This window comes from Vicia villosa, linkage group LG2 (assembly GCF_029867415.1).
Source record: "Vicia villosa cultivar HV-30 ecotype Madison, WI linkage group LG2, Vvil1.0, whole genome shotgun sequence".
Lineage (NCBI taxonomy): Eukaryota > Viridiplantae > Streptophyta > Magnoliopsida > Fabales > Fabaceae > Vicia > Vicia villosa.
Genome location: NC_081181.1, coordinates 35,305,872 through 35,316,180, shown reverse-complemented (window position 1 = coordinate 35,316,180; position 10,309 = coordinate 35,305,872).

Here is a 10,309-nt window from a genome sequence, read left to right as displayed (position 1 = left end):
AGTTAACTGAAGATATTTTATTGAATACATTCTTAAGTGATTCCGCTGTGTTTTAATAAAATAAGTTATTCTGTTTCAAAGGTGCTATGTATCCGCTTTATGCGACGAGGTGATTTGTTTTTTTTTTATTATGTGACGTCTCATTTATTTATTGAGAAATTTTTAAAACTCTGATTTTTATATATAAATGCCGGGTAGAAATGGGGTGTTACAATAGTGGTATCAGAGGAGGTCGGTCCGTCTGGCCAAGTTGTCGAGTCTGTTGAGCTGTGCGATAGTTGAATGATGTCAGTGTTTTAGTCTATAGTACATGACACGTGTGTGAAACACTGTCCATACTTGTCTGTTTTGTTGCAGGAATTGGTTTGTTTCAAGTGGGGGAGAAGTTTTACTTCTCGATGATGTTTCTGTTGTAAGAGATGGTCCAGTATGCTGTCGACCAGCGACGATGCAAATGTTGTTGAAAGTTTTGGATGTCACCCGGATTCGGAAACGACGTGAAGTTAAGAATTATTTTGGAAGCCAGAATTTAGAAAGTGGCGATGTTCAGCACGATTGAGGACAGTGAAGTTGTCGGTGCGTTTAACCTTTGCGTCTGATGCCGGTGTTTGACAAGTGCTAAAGTGATGAGGTTGCGGTAGACTTTATGATAGAGTCACATAAGTGATTAACGGACGTAGTCGATGTGTGAAGTGTTGTGAATCGCGAACCCTAGTTGGAACTCGAGAATGCACGTAGCTTGAGTTTCGGATATCTGATTTGAACTCTGTTTGAAGCGTCAGAAAGATAACGAGATGAAATGTATTATAAGAATGATTGTCGCAACCATAATAGATTTGAGTTTTACGTGATGATGTTGGGATGGGGTGCAGTTGTTGTCGAAGTTATTTGAGGAGTTTGGGAGATAACATAAAAATTGTCGATGCTTGACGTCGATGTTTGCAATTCGGATAACGTCAGAGATTCGTATCTTGAGTTTCGAGTATCAATTGGATGTACCGTTTGAACCTATGAAGAGGTGAAGTTGTATTCTACCTTATGGAAATGTGTAAGCCTTTTGAATAAGAATGGTTGTTACCGCAAATGTCTTAAGTGAAGTTAAGCAGAACATGTTGTTGATGATTAAAATGAGAAGACGAGATGTTGGTTTTAAAGATGTTTGACGATTGTGTGATGCTAAGTAATTGTGAATCAGATTTGGTATTATGTTTGGACGTCAGTGTCTCATCGACAAAATCAATTGAGTAAGAAGTTATTGGAGTTGTGAAAACCCAAAGTGATTTATTGGATTATGTCGTGTTATTGGATTTAAGTGGAAATTCGGAAAAAACACTATTATGATGTAACAACGATTTATACTCCACTATGGTTTTCGGATACTAATTGACAAATTGGGGAACTGATCACCCTCAATCTATTGTTAATGGTAAACGAAACTCGTGTTGGATGTTATAGATTTGTCTTGTTGTCCTAATAGTGTGGAAAGATTTTTTATATTTTTATCGTGAAGTTAGTCACTCATCAGTTGGTGTAGCTTGGTAAGAGGAATCGTTAAGTAAGAATTAGATGAGATTAACAATCGGTGTGGTACGTTTTATGCAAGCGAGTGTCGCAAAGTGAAAGTTTGGAAATATCAAGTGAACAACGATGTGAGGATGAGTAATGAGGAAAGTCTGTATTGGATTGAGAATTGTGAACCATATAAGTTGACAAATTTTTTTTTTTGAGGATAGTGATTTAAAAGAGAATTATCAAAGTTGAGCAGCGGAAGCTTATGTGACACGGTTATTGTAAGACTTGAGGGAGTATGAAACTATATGCCAGAAGTCGATAAAGATGAGTTATTTTGATGTTTATATTGATGGACTATTGGAATAAGTGTGATACGCCAGGAATACTGCATTAAGTCGTTGATTATTGCAAAACTGGTAAGAACTATAATGTGTTTGTGTTCATGAGAATCGTTGTTGTGACGAAGTGTTACCAAGCGCTATTTGGAGATTTGAGATTTGGATACGAGGTTTGTGTTTGGATGGTGTTGAGCGAATTTTCGAGGACGAAAATATTCTAAGTGGGGGAAATTTGTAACACCCCGCAGTTAATTAAATTGATTAATTAAATTATTTAAGGATTTAAATATTTGATTTAGTCTAATTTGGATTGTCGGTGTTATTTAAGGGCGTATTTGGAATTATATAAATTGAAGTGGGATAGTCGGGAAATAATATTAAGATTAATATTATTTATAAGTCGGAATTATTATATTGAAGAAATTATTATTATAAGTGATATAATTGATTATTTGAGTTATATCTCTTATTGGGCCTAAATTGATTTTGGAGGATATTAAATAAAGAGAGGATTTAAACACTAAGCCCAATTGGTTTTATATTAGGGTTTTAGAGATTTTGGAAAGGGGGAGTTGTCATAATGAAGAAACAAGAATAGAGGAGAAAGAGGCAAGACTACGGAGAAGAAGAAGAAGCTTGAAGATTTTTCATCCATGGTGGCAAGTAAAGATGCAATTATAGACCCATTGAGTTGCTTCCATTGATAAGGTAAGGGTGAGACTCTCTTCCTATAATGGGGCTTATGAAACTTTGTATGAGGATTTAGGGATTTAGGTTGTTCCAATTGTTTGTGTTAATTGATTGTTTGAAGTAGAATTTTACTATAAAATCGATTGAATCCAAGTTGTTGTGTTCATAAATTGTTGTCCAAAAATGATTCTGTGTTGTAACTTCGTTATATGAAAATCTAGAATTGAAACCGAAATGAACGAATCCCTGTTTTTTTTAGAAGGCCGTCTCAAGCTAATGCTTCCATTGTTCCTTCATTTTTATTTTTGGTTATTGGCGGTCGTCGGCAAGAGAGCCAAAGACGGGTTGCTTGTGTGTGGAGAACATATTTTCCTTTTGTTTCATTGCTATTTCTTTATACTGTGCTGTAACTTATTCCTTTTCTGTTTCACATATTATGTTCGTGCCTTGTTTCATTTCATAAGGTTGCTGTTACTTAAATATGAAAATGGAAGTAATACAAGGAAATGAAGCATGGTTTTAGATTGATATATATTAGAAAAGTAGGAACTTTATAACAGTAGTCAATATAGAACTAATAAAATACAAAACAATCCCGTTTGATAGAAATAGTCGAATTAAGCGGTTTATTTAGTTGTCCGGAATTTGATGAAAATTGACGTGGTAGCTAAGTTTAATTAGTAGATTAACGTGGTGGTGTTATTTTGTTTAAATTGTGATATTTTACGAATCGACCGAAATTGTGTTTGATTTAAATATTCTTTATAAATAAATTATAATAATTTAATAGAATTGTCAATGGAGTTGTTAGAGTTGTCAATAGAGTTGTTAGAGTTGACAATAAGTTGTCAGAGTTGTTTTGGGTTATTAAGAGTCATACTTTTATTTGTTTAGTGTAATTTTGACATGTTTAGAGTTGTTAGTGTATGATGTCGGTGTTTGCTTTTTCGTTGAAACTTTAACAATTCATATCTTTAGAACCGTAACTCTGTTTGAGTCTCCGTTCGAGGCGTTAGAAAGCTAGCGCGATATTCTTTTTAATAAAAATGGTCTTAAGCAATAGAATGCTAGAAATTGGAAATGGAGTAGAAATAAAAGTGAATTAAATTAATATAGTTTGATATTAATTGGTTAAACTAATAATTGAATTAATTGCGACGAGTCTATTTAATCAGATTATGTTTGGACTTGGATGACTTATTCGGTTTATCGGTAAATTACAGTATTTTGAGAATTTGTCCGTATTTGTGTTTTTGGCTCGAATATTTATGTTGAGAATAATATATTGTTATACCAATGATGTTGTTTTGATAATGTGTATATTCATATATATATATATGTGGTAAATGTGAATTGACATGAGATAGTATGGATACTAGTGTTAATTGGATTTTGTGAATCGTAATTGATTAATTGGACTCTTATATGTTAATGATGTGTGTGTGTGTTGCGAATGTTGTGTACAATTGGTGGATAATTCATAGAGTTGAATTATTGTGATATGCGGAAAGTTAATATGGTAGAGATGATCTTAATTGCATATATTTGTGATATTGTACATACATTCATATCATGGTGTGCCTTGAAACACAGGTGGATTTGCTTTGAAACACAAGCGGGCTTGAATTCTAGAGTGAATTCGGAAACCGGTAAACTATAAGTTTACATTTGGTGGCTTCGATCTTGTCCGAATCTGAAGCGTGGCTAGATTCTATATGAATCGGAAGCGGTGGAACTTTGGTTCCACATTGGGTACCACATGCATAGAGTCACATGTCTTGCATTGAGTCACATTGAGGTTATGTGATGTTTGAATATATGCATTTATGTGATTGTTATGTGTACATGAGATGTGATAATTGAAATTGGTGATGTTTTGATACATAATTGGTTAAATGTGTGGATATGTGATAATGATGGATTGTGTATATATTTGGGATAATAGTATTGAATCTTTTGAGTATTATACTATTGAATTTTGTGCATACTTGAATATGTGAAATTTATTAGATGATACTATTTACATGATTATGACTTGTTGTGTGATGAAAAGTATGTGAGACTAATGAACTGTAGAAGTATGATGTGTATAGTAGCTATTGATACTTGTGATGTGATGATTTTATATGTCTGAATCCTAGCATGCAATTTATCATACGCCCACTTATATGATTTGATATCTCACCCTTTTCTCTTGTTTGCCGTTGCCTTTATATTGGCAACGTGCAGGTATTCAAGTATGAAGATTTAGTTGCCATTAATCGAGTTGGTTGTCGCTCAGATACGTAGCACACTAGGGGGAACGATTTATTATGATGTTGCTATTTAATTGTTTCATTTTGGTTGGACAAAATGATAAGTTAACTGAAGATATTTTATTGAATACATTCTTAAGTGATTCCGCTGTGTTTTAATAAAATAAGTTATTCTGTTTCAAAGGTGCTATGTATCCGCTTTATGCGACGAGGTGATTTGTTTTGTTTTGATTATGTGACGCCTCATTTGTTTATTGAGAAATTTTTAAAACTCTGATTTTTATATATAATTGCCGGGTAGAAATGGGGTGTTACAATGTACAAGAGAAATTTCGACATGGTTCTGCTCAGATGCGTTGACAGAAACGAAGCAGAAATACTCATAAGAGAAATACATGAAGGTTCCTTTGGTACTCACACCAATGGACACACCATGACAAAGAAAATATTCAGAGTAGGATATTATTGGCAAAGAGGTGCCACAAATGCCAGTTCTACACCGATAGAATTCATGTGCCACCATCTCTTCTCAACATACTCTCTTCCCCTTAGCCTTTCTTCATGTGGGGAATCGACATGATCGGGATGATCGAGCCAAAAGCGTTCAACGGACATCGCTTCATCTTGGTAGCCATAGACTATTTCACCAAGTGGGTCGAAACAGCTTCATATGCAAATGTCACAAGACAAGTTGTCGTCAGGTTTATCAAGAATCACATCATCTGTCGCTACGGCATTCCTAGCAAGATAATCACTGACAATGGGTCAAATTTGAACAACAGAATGATGAAGGAACTTTGTGAAGAATTCAAGATTGAACATCAAAACTCGTCTCCTTACAGACCAAAGATGAATGGAGCTGTAGAAGCAGCTAACAAAAACATCAAAAAAATCATTCAGAAGATCGTCATCACTTACAAAGATTGGCATGAAATGCTCCCGTTTGCTCTTCATGGTTACCGTACGTCTGTACGTACTTCAACTGGAGCAACTCCTTTCTCCCTTGTATGTGGCATGGAGGCAGTCCTACCCATAGAGGTTGAGATCCCATCAATGAGAGTATTGGTGGAGGCAAAATTAACAGAAGCCGAGTGGTGTCAAAATAGATTCGATGAGTTGAACTTAATCGAAGAAAAGCGCATGACAACTTTATGCCGTAGACAGCTATATCAACAAAGAATGAAGAAAGCTTTCGACAAAAAGGTTCGACCTCGCACAATCAGAGAAGGCGACCTTGTGCTCAATAAGATTCAATCTTTTCTCATAGATTCTAGGGGAAAATAGACTCCCAATTATGACGGCCCATAAGTGGTCAAGAGAGCTTTCTCGGGAGGAGCCTTAATACTCACGACTATGGATGGAGAAGAATTCACCCGTCCTGTGAACGTCGACGCAGTTAAGAAATACTTCGCCAAAATAATTAAAAGAACAGCTCACTAAGTTGAAAACTCGCAAAGAGCGACTTAGGCAAAAAAGAGCGTCTCGGTGAATCAAAAACCCGAAAGGGCGATTCAGGCAAAAGTTAGAGACATAAAAAATATATATATAATCAATCCCGGTAGATTTAAAACCCGAAAGGGGTAATCTACGCAAAAGTTAGGGATATATGGCAAGTAACTATGTTCAGGACAAACTTGATCATTCAGAAAATCCATAGCGGAGTATTCATCATCAGAAGGTCATCTTCTACGAAGCACGAACACAATGCGATTCAGAGTGGAAGGGAAAGATAACAGTCGTCACGTTTCAGCGTAGCCCTTTTCCCAAAAATTACCAATTTCTAACTTTGTAAATACTCCATCGAATCAAGCCTTTGGTTGATTACCATTCCATAAATAACAATTTGAGCCTTATGCCTTTTCTTTGCAATCGAGTCTTATTCAGTTTCTTAAAATTACATTTTTTAAGCCTGACAGTCATTTTCTTGAAACAAACATTTTCAAAAATAAAATGAATTTACTTGCAAAATAAAGGTGAAATTTCTTTCTCAGGTTTACAAACAATAGGAAGAATGCAAACAGTTGCTCCAAGAATGGTTGAGACTCCGGGAACAAATTTCCCCATGAGGTCGCTTTGCGAACATCTCCCGACGACGGATCTTCACTTCAAATCATTTCACTCACTCCAAACAGCGGACAACCGGTAACCAGGTATCCCAACGGAGTGCAAACTACATATTTTAAGAAGAAAACATCTTCTGATCAACAAAATTCAAGTCGTACCACAGGATTTCACATCCGCGACAATTCTATTTCACATTCGCTTCACATTTTATAACTATTATAACACTCATGCATGCTTCACGCATCATATCATATGTTTGCATAGTCAATATTGTCTAGTTAGGCTTTGATCATGCTATTGCCCAAGTCACGTGGACCTTAACTCGAGTTTCCCCTGCGAGTCATGGAAGGGCATTCTTTTCCCTAAAGACAATTCATACGCCCGGATCTCCCCAAACAGGTTAACAAATAACAGTCTTCCTCAGGAAGATAGTTTGTTTACTTTTGGTAATCCCCAGCAAGCCGACAAATGGCAATCTTCCTCCAGAAGATAGTTTGTTCACTTTTGGGATTTTCCAACTAAGATTCTCCAGCAGATCGACACTCGACAACCTTCTATAAGGATACAGTTTATCCATTTTCGGATTTCCCTACAGAGTCGGCAAATGGCAATCTTCCTCTAGAAGATAGTTTGTTCACCTCCCAGAATTCCTCAGCTAGAGTCAACAGATGGCAGTTTTCCTCAAGAAGACAGGTTGTCTGTTGTTTAATCCCCAAAGAGTTGACGAATGGCATTTTTTTCCTCATGGAAAACAGTTTATCAACTCCCAAGAGAAGATAACGAATGGCAGTCTTCTTCAAGAAGACAGTTCGTCTCGCTTAAGGATTCCTCAGTAAAGTTGACAAATATCAGTCTCTTTCAAGGAAGACAGTTTGTTCACTTTTTCTCCGAGCGAAGATAACGAATGGCAGCCTTCTTCAAGAAGACAGTTCGTTTCGCTTAAGGATTCCATATTAAAGTTGACAAATGGAAGTCTCTTTCAAGGAAGACAGCTTGTTCACTTTTTCTCCGAGCGAAGATAACGAATGGCAGTCTTCTTCAAGAAGACAGTTCGTCTCGTTTAAGGATTCCTCAGTAAAGTTGACAAATGGCAGTCTCTTTCAAGGAAGACAGTTTATTCACTTTTTCTCCGAGCGAAGATAACGAATGGCAGTCTTCTTCAAGAAGACAATTCCTCTCGCTTAAGGATTCCTCAGTAAAGTTGACAAATGGCTGTCTCTTTCAAGGAAGACAGTTTGTTCACTTTTTCTCCGAGCGAAGATAACGAATGGCAGCCTTCTTCAAGAAGACAGTTTGTTCCGCTTAAGGATTCCTCAGTAAAGTTGACAAATGGAAGTCTCTTTCAAGGAAGACAGTTTGTTCACTTTTTCTCCGAGCGAAGATAACGAATGGCAGCCTTCTTCAAGAAGACAATTCGTCTCGGTTAAGGATTCCTCAGTAAAGTTGACAAATGGCAGTCTCTTTCAGGGAAGACAGTTTGTTCACTTTTTCTCCGAGCGAAGATAATGAATGGCAGCCTTCTTCAAGAAGACAGTTCGTTCCGCTTAAGGATTCCTCAATAAAGTTGATAAATGGCAGTCTCTTTCAAGGAAGACAGTTTATTCACTTTTTCTCCGAGCGAAGATTACGAATGGCAGCCTTCTTCAAGAAGACAGTTTGTCCCTCTTAAGGATTCCTTAGTAAAGTTGACAAATGGCAGTCTCTTTCAAGGAAGACAATTTGTTCACTTTTTCCCGAGCGAAGTTGACGAATGGCAGCCTTCTTCAAGAAGACAGTTCATTTCGCTTAAGGATTCCTCAGTAAAGTTAACAAATGGCGGTTTTCCTCCTGGAAAACAGTTTATCAACTCCCAGGCAGGGTCATCAAATGGAAGTCTCCCTCAAGAATACATTTTGTTCCCCTAGCAGTTGACAAATGGCAGTCCTTCTCAAGAAAGACAGTTTGTCTATTTAATACCCATGAAATCGGCAGATGGCAGTTTCTTTACAAGAAACAGTTTGTTTGTTTCCAGGATGTTTCATCCCCATCAAAGTTGGCAAATGGCAGTTTTCCTCCTAGAAAACAGTTCGTTAACTCCCCAGCAGAGTTAATAAATGGAAGTCTTCGTCAAGAAGATAGTTCAGATTCCTCAGCAGAGTTGACAAATGGCAGCTCCCCTCCTAGAAAACAGTTTGTTAACTCCCCAGCATAAGTCGATGAATGGCAGTTTTCATCCCGAAGACAGTTCGTCCACTTTCAAGCAAAGTCATTAGCTCCTCAAAAGGACGCACGATCATATGGCATTCCTTCGAAGACATCACATTGAAGGAAAGTATGATAAAGTTTCTTATCAACCATCAAATGGAATCTCTCCAACAAACACTGGTGAGAAGTTTGATGAAGAAACAAACCCTTGGAGAATTTCTCTTTATTTGAGATATCGTCCAAAATTACAGCTGAGACCAGTTTCGCGATCAGACATCCGAAACAAGGGGGAGTTGTTTACCTTTTTCTAAGTATCAACACTTAGTCAAAGAAGATGGATCATGCATTCTACATCGCCTTCCATTTACCAAAATTCACATAACACATTTCTACAGGAGTTTGTCTCCATATCCCCCGCCAAGTGCGACAACGGGATCAAGTAATGCACGAGCATTTCATCATCGCTGCGACATCTCAGGAACGCCCAAAATTCGGGCACTCTTATATATTTAAGTCTCTTTCACTCAGAAGAGATCAAGATATCAATATTTCTCCCTCCATGTGAAAGAAACTTAAATAGGGGCATCTGTCATACCCTAATTTTGACCCCCCCCCCCTAAGATGTCACATTTCCAGAAATTTCATCAACTCAAGGCAGGTATTCAGAGTAGTCACTTGTTTATCTGGTACTCAATTGAGGGTGCTTAAGGACAAAGGAGTTCAGGCAAAGGATCAATTAATATGAGACACCAGTCATCAAGACTCAGGTTTGCTCAGATCACCAGACTAGGGTTTTGAACCCATCAAGGACTGAAATCAGGGACCACATTTGGGAAACCCTAAAAAAGCTCCAGGACATCACTCAAAGGAATCAATCATCTTCAAATTATCCATATAACAATATCCACTGGGCATTGTACCTCAATTCAAGAACTACAGTCATCAATTTCATCTGGTCGATAATTAGAGTTTTTGACCTAATTCACCTGGACAGTTGATTTTTAATCAGGACATGGATCCAAAACTCAAAACATGGCTCAAGAGCTTCTATTACCTCAATATGTTCCATTCATATCACTCATTTGAGGAGGAGAACCTAATTCATCACCAAAGTCCAAGATTTCACTTCATTTGGAAAAAGTCAACTGTACCAGATCACCTTTGACTTTTAGGGTTTTGGATCAAAACATGACTTTTAAGGATCAGTATCATCAATATATGATTATTGAAGTCATTTGACCAAGAGAAATCAAGAAAATCAATCAA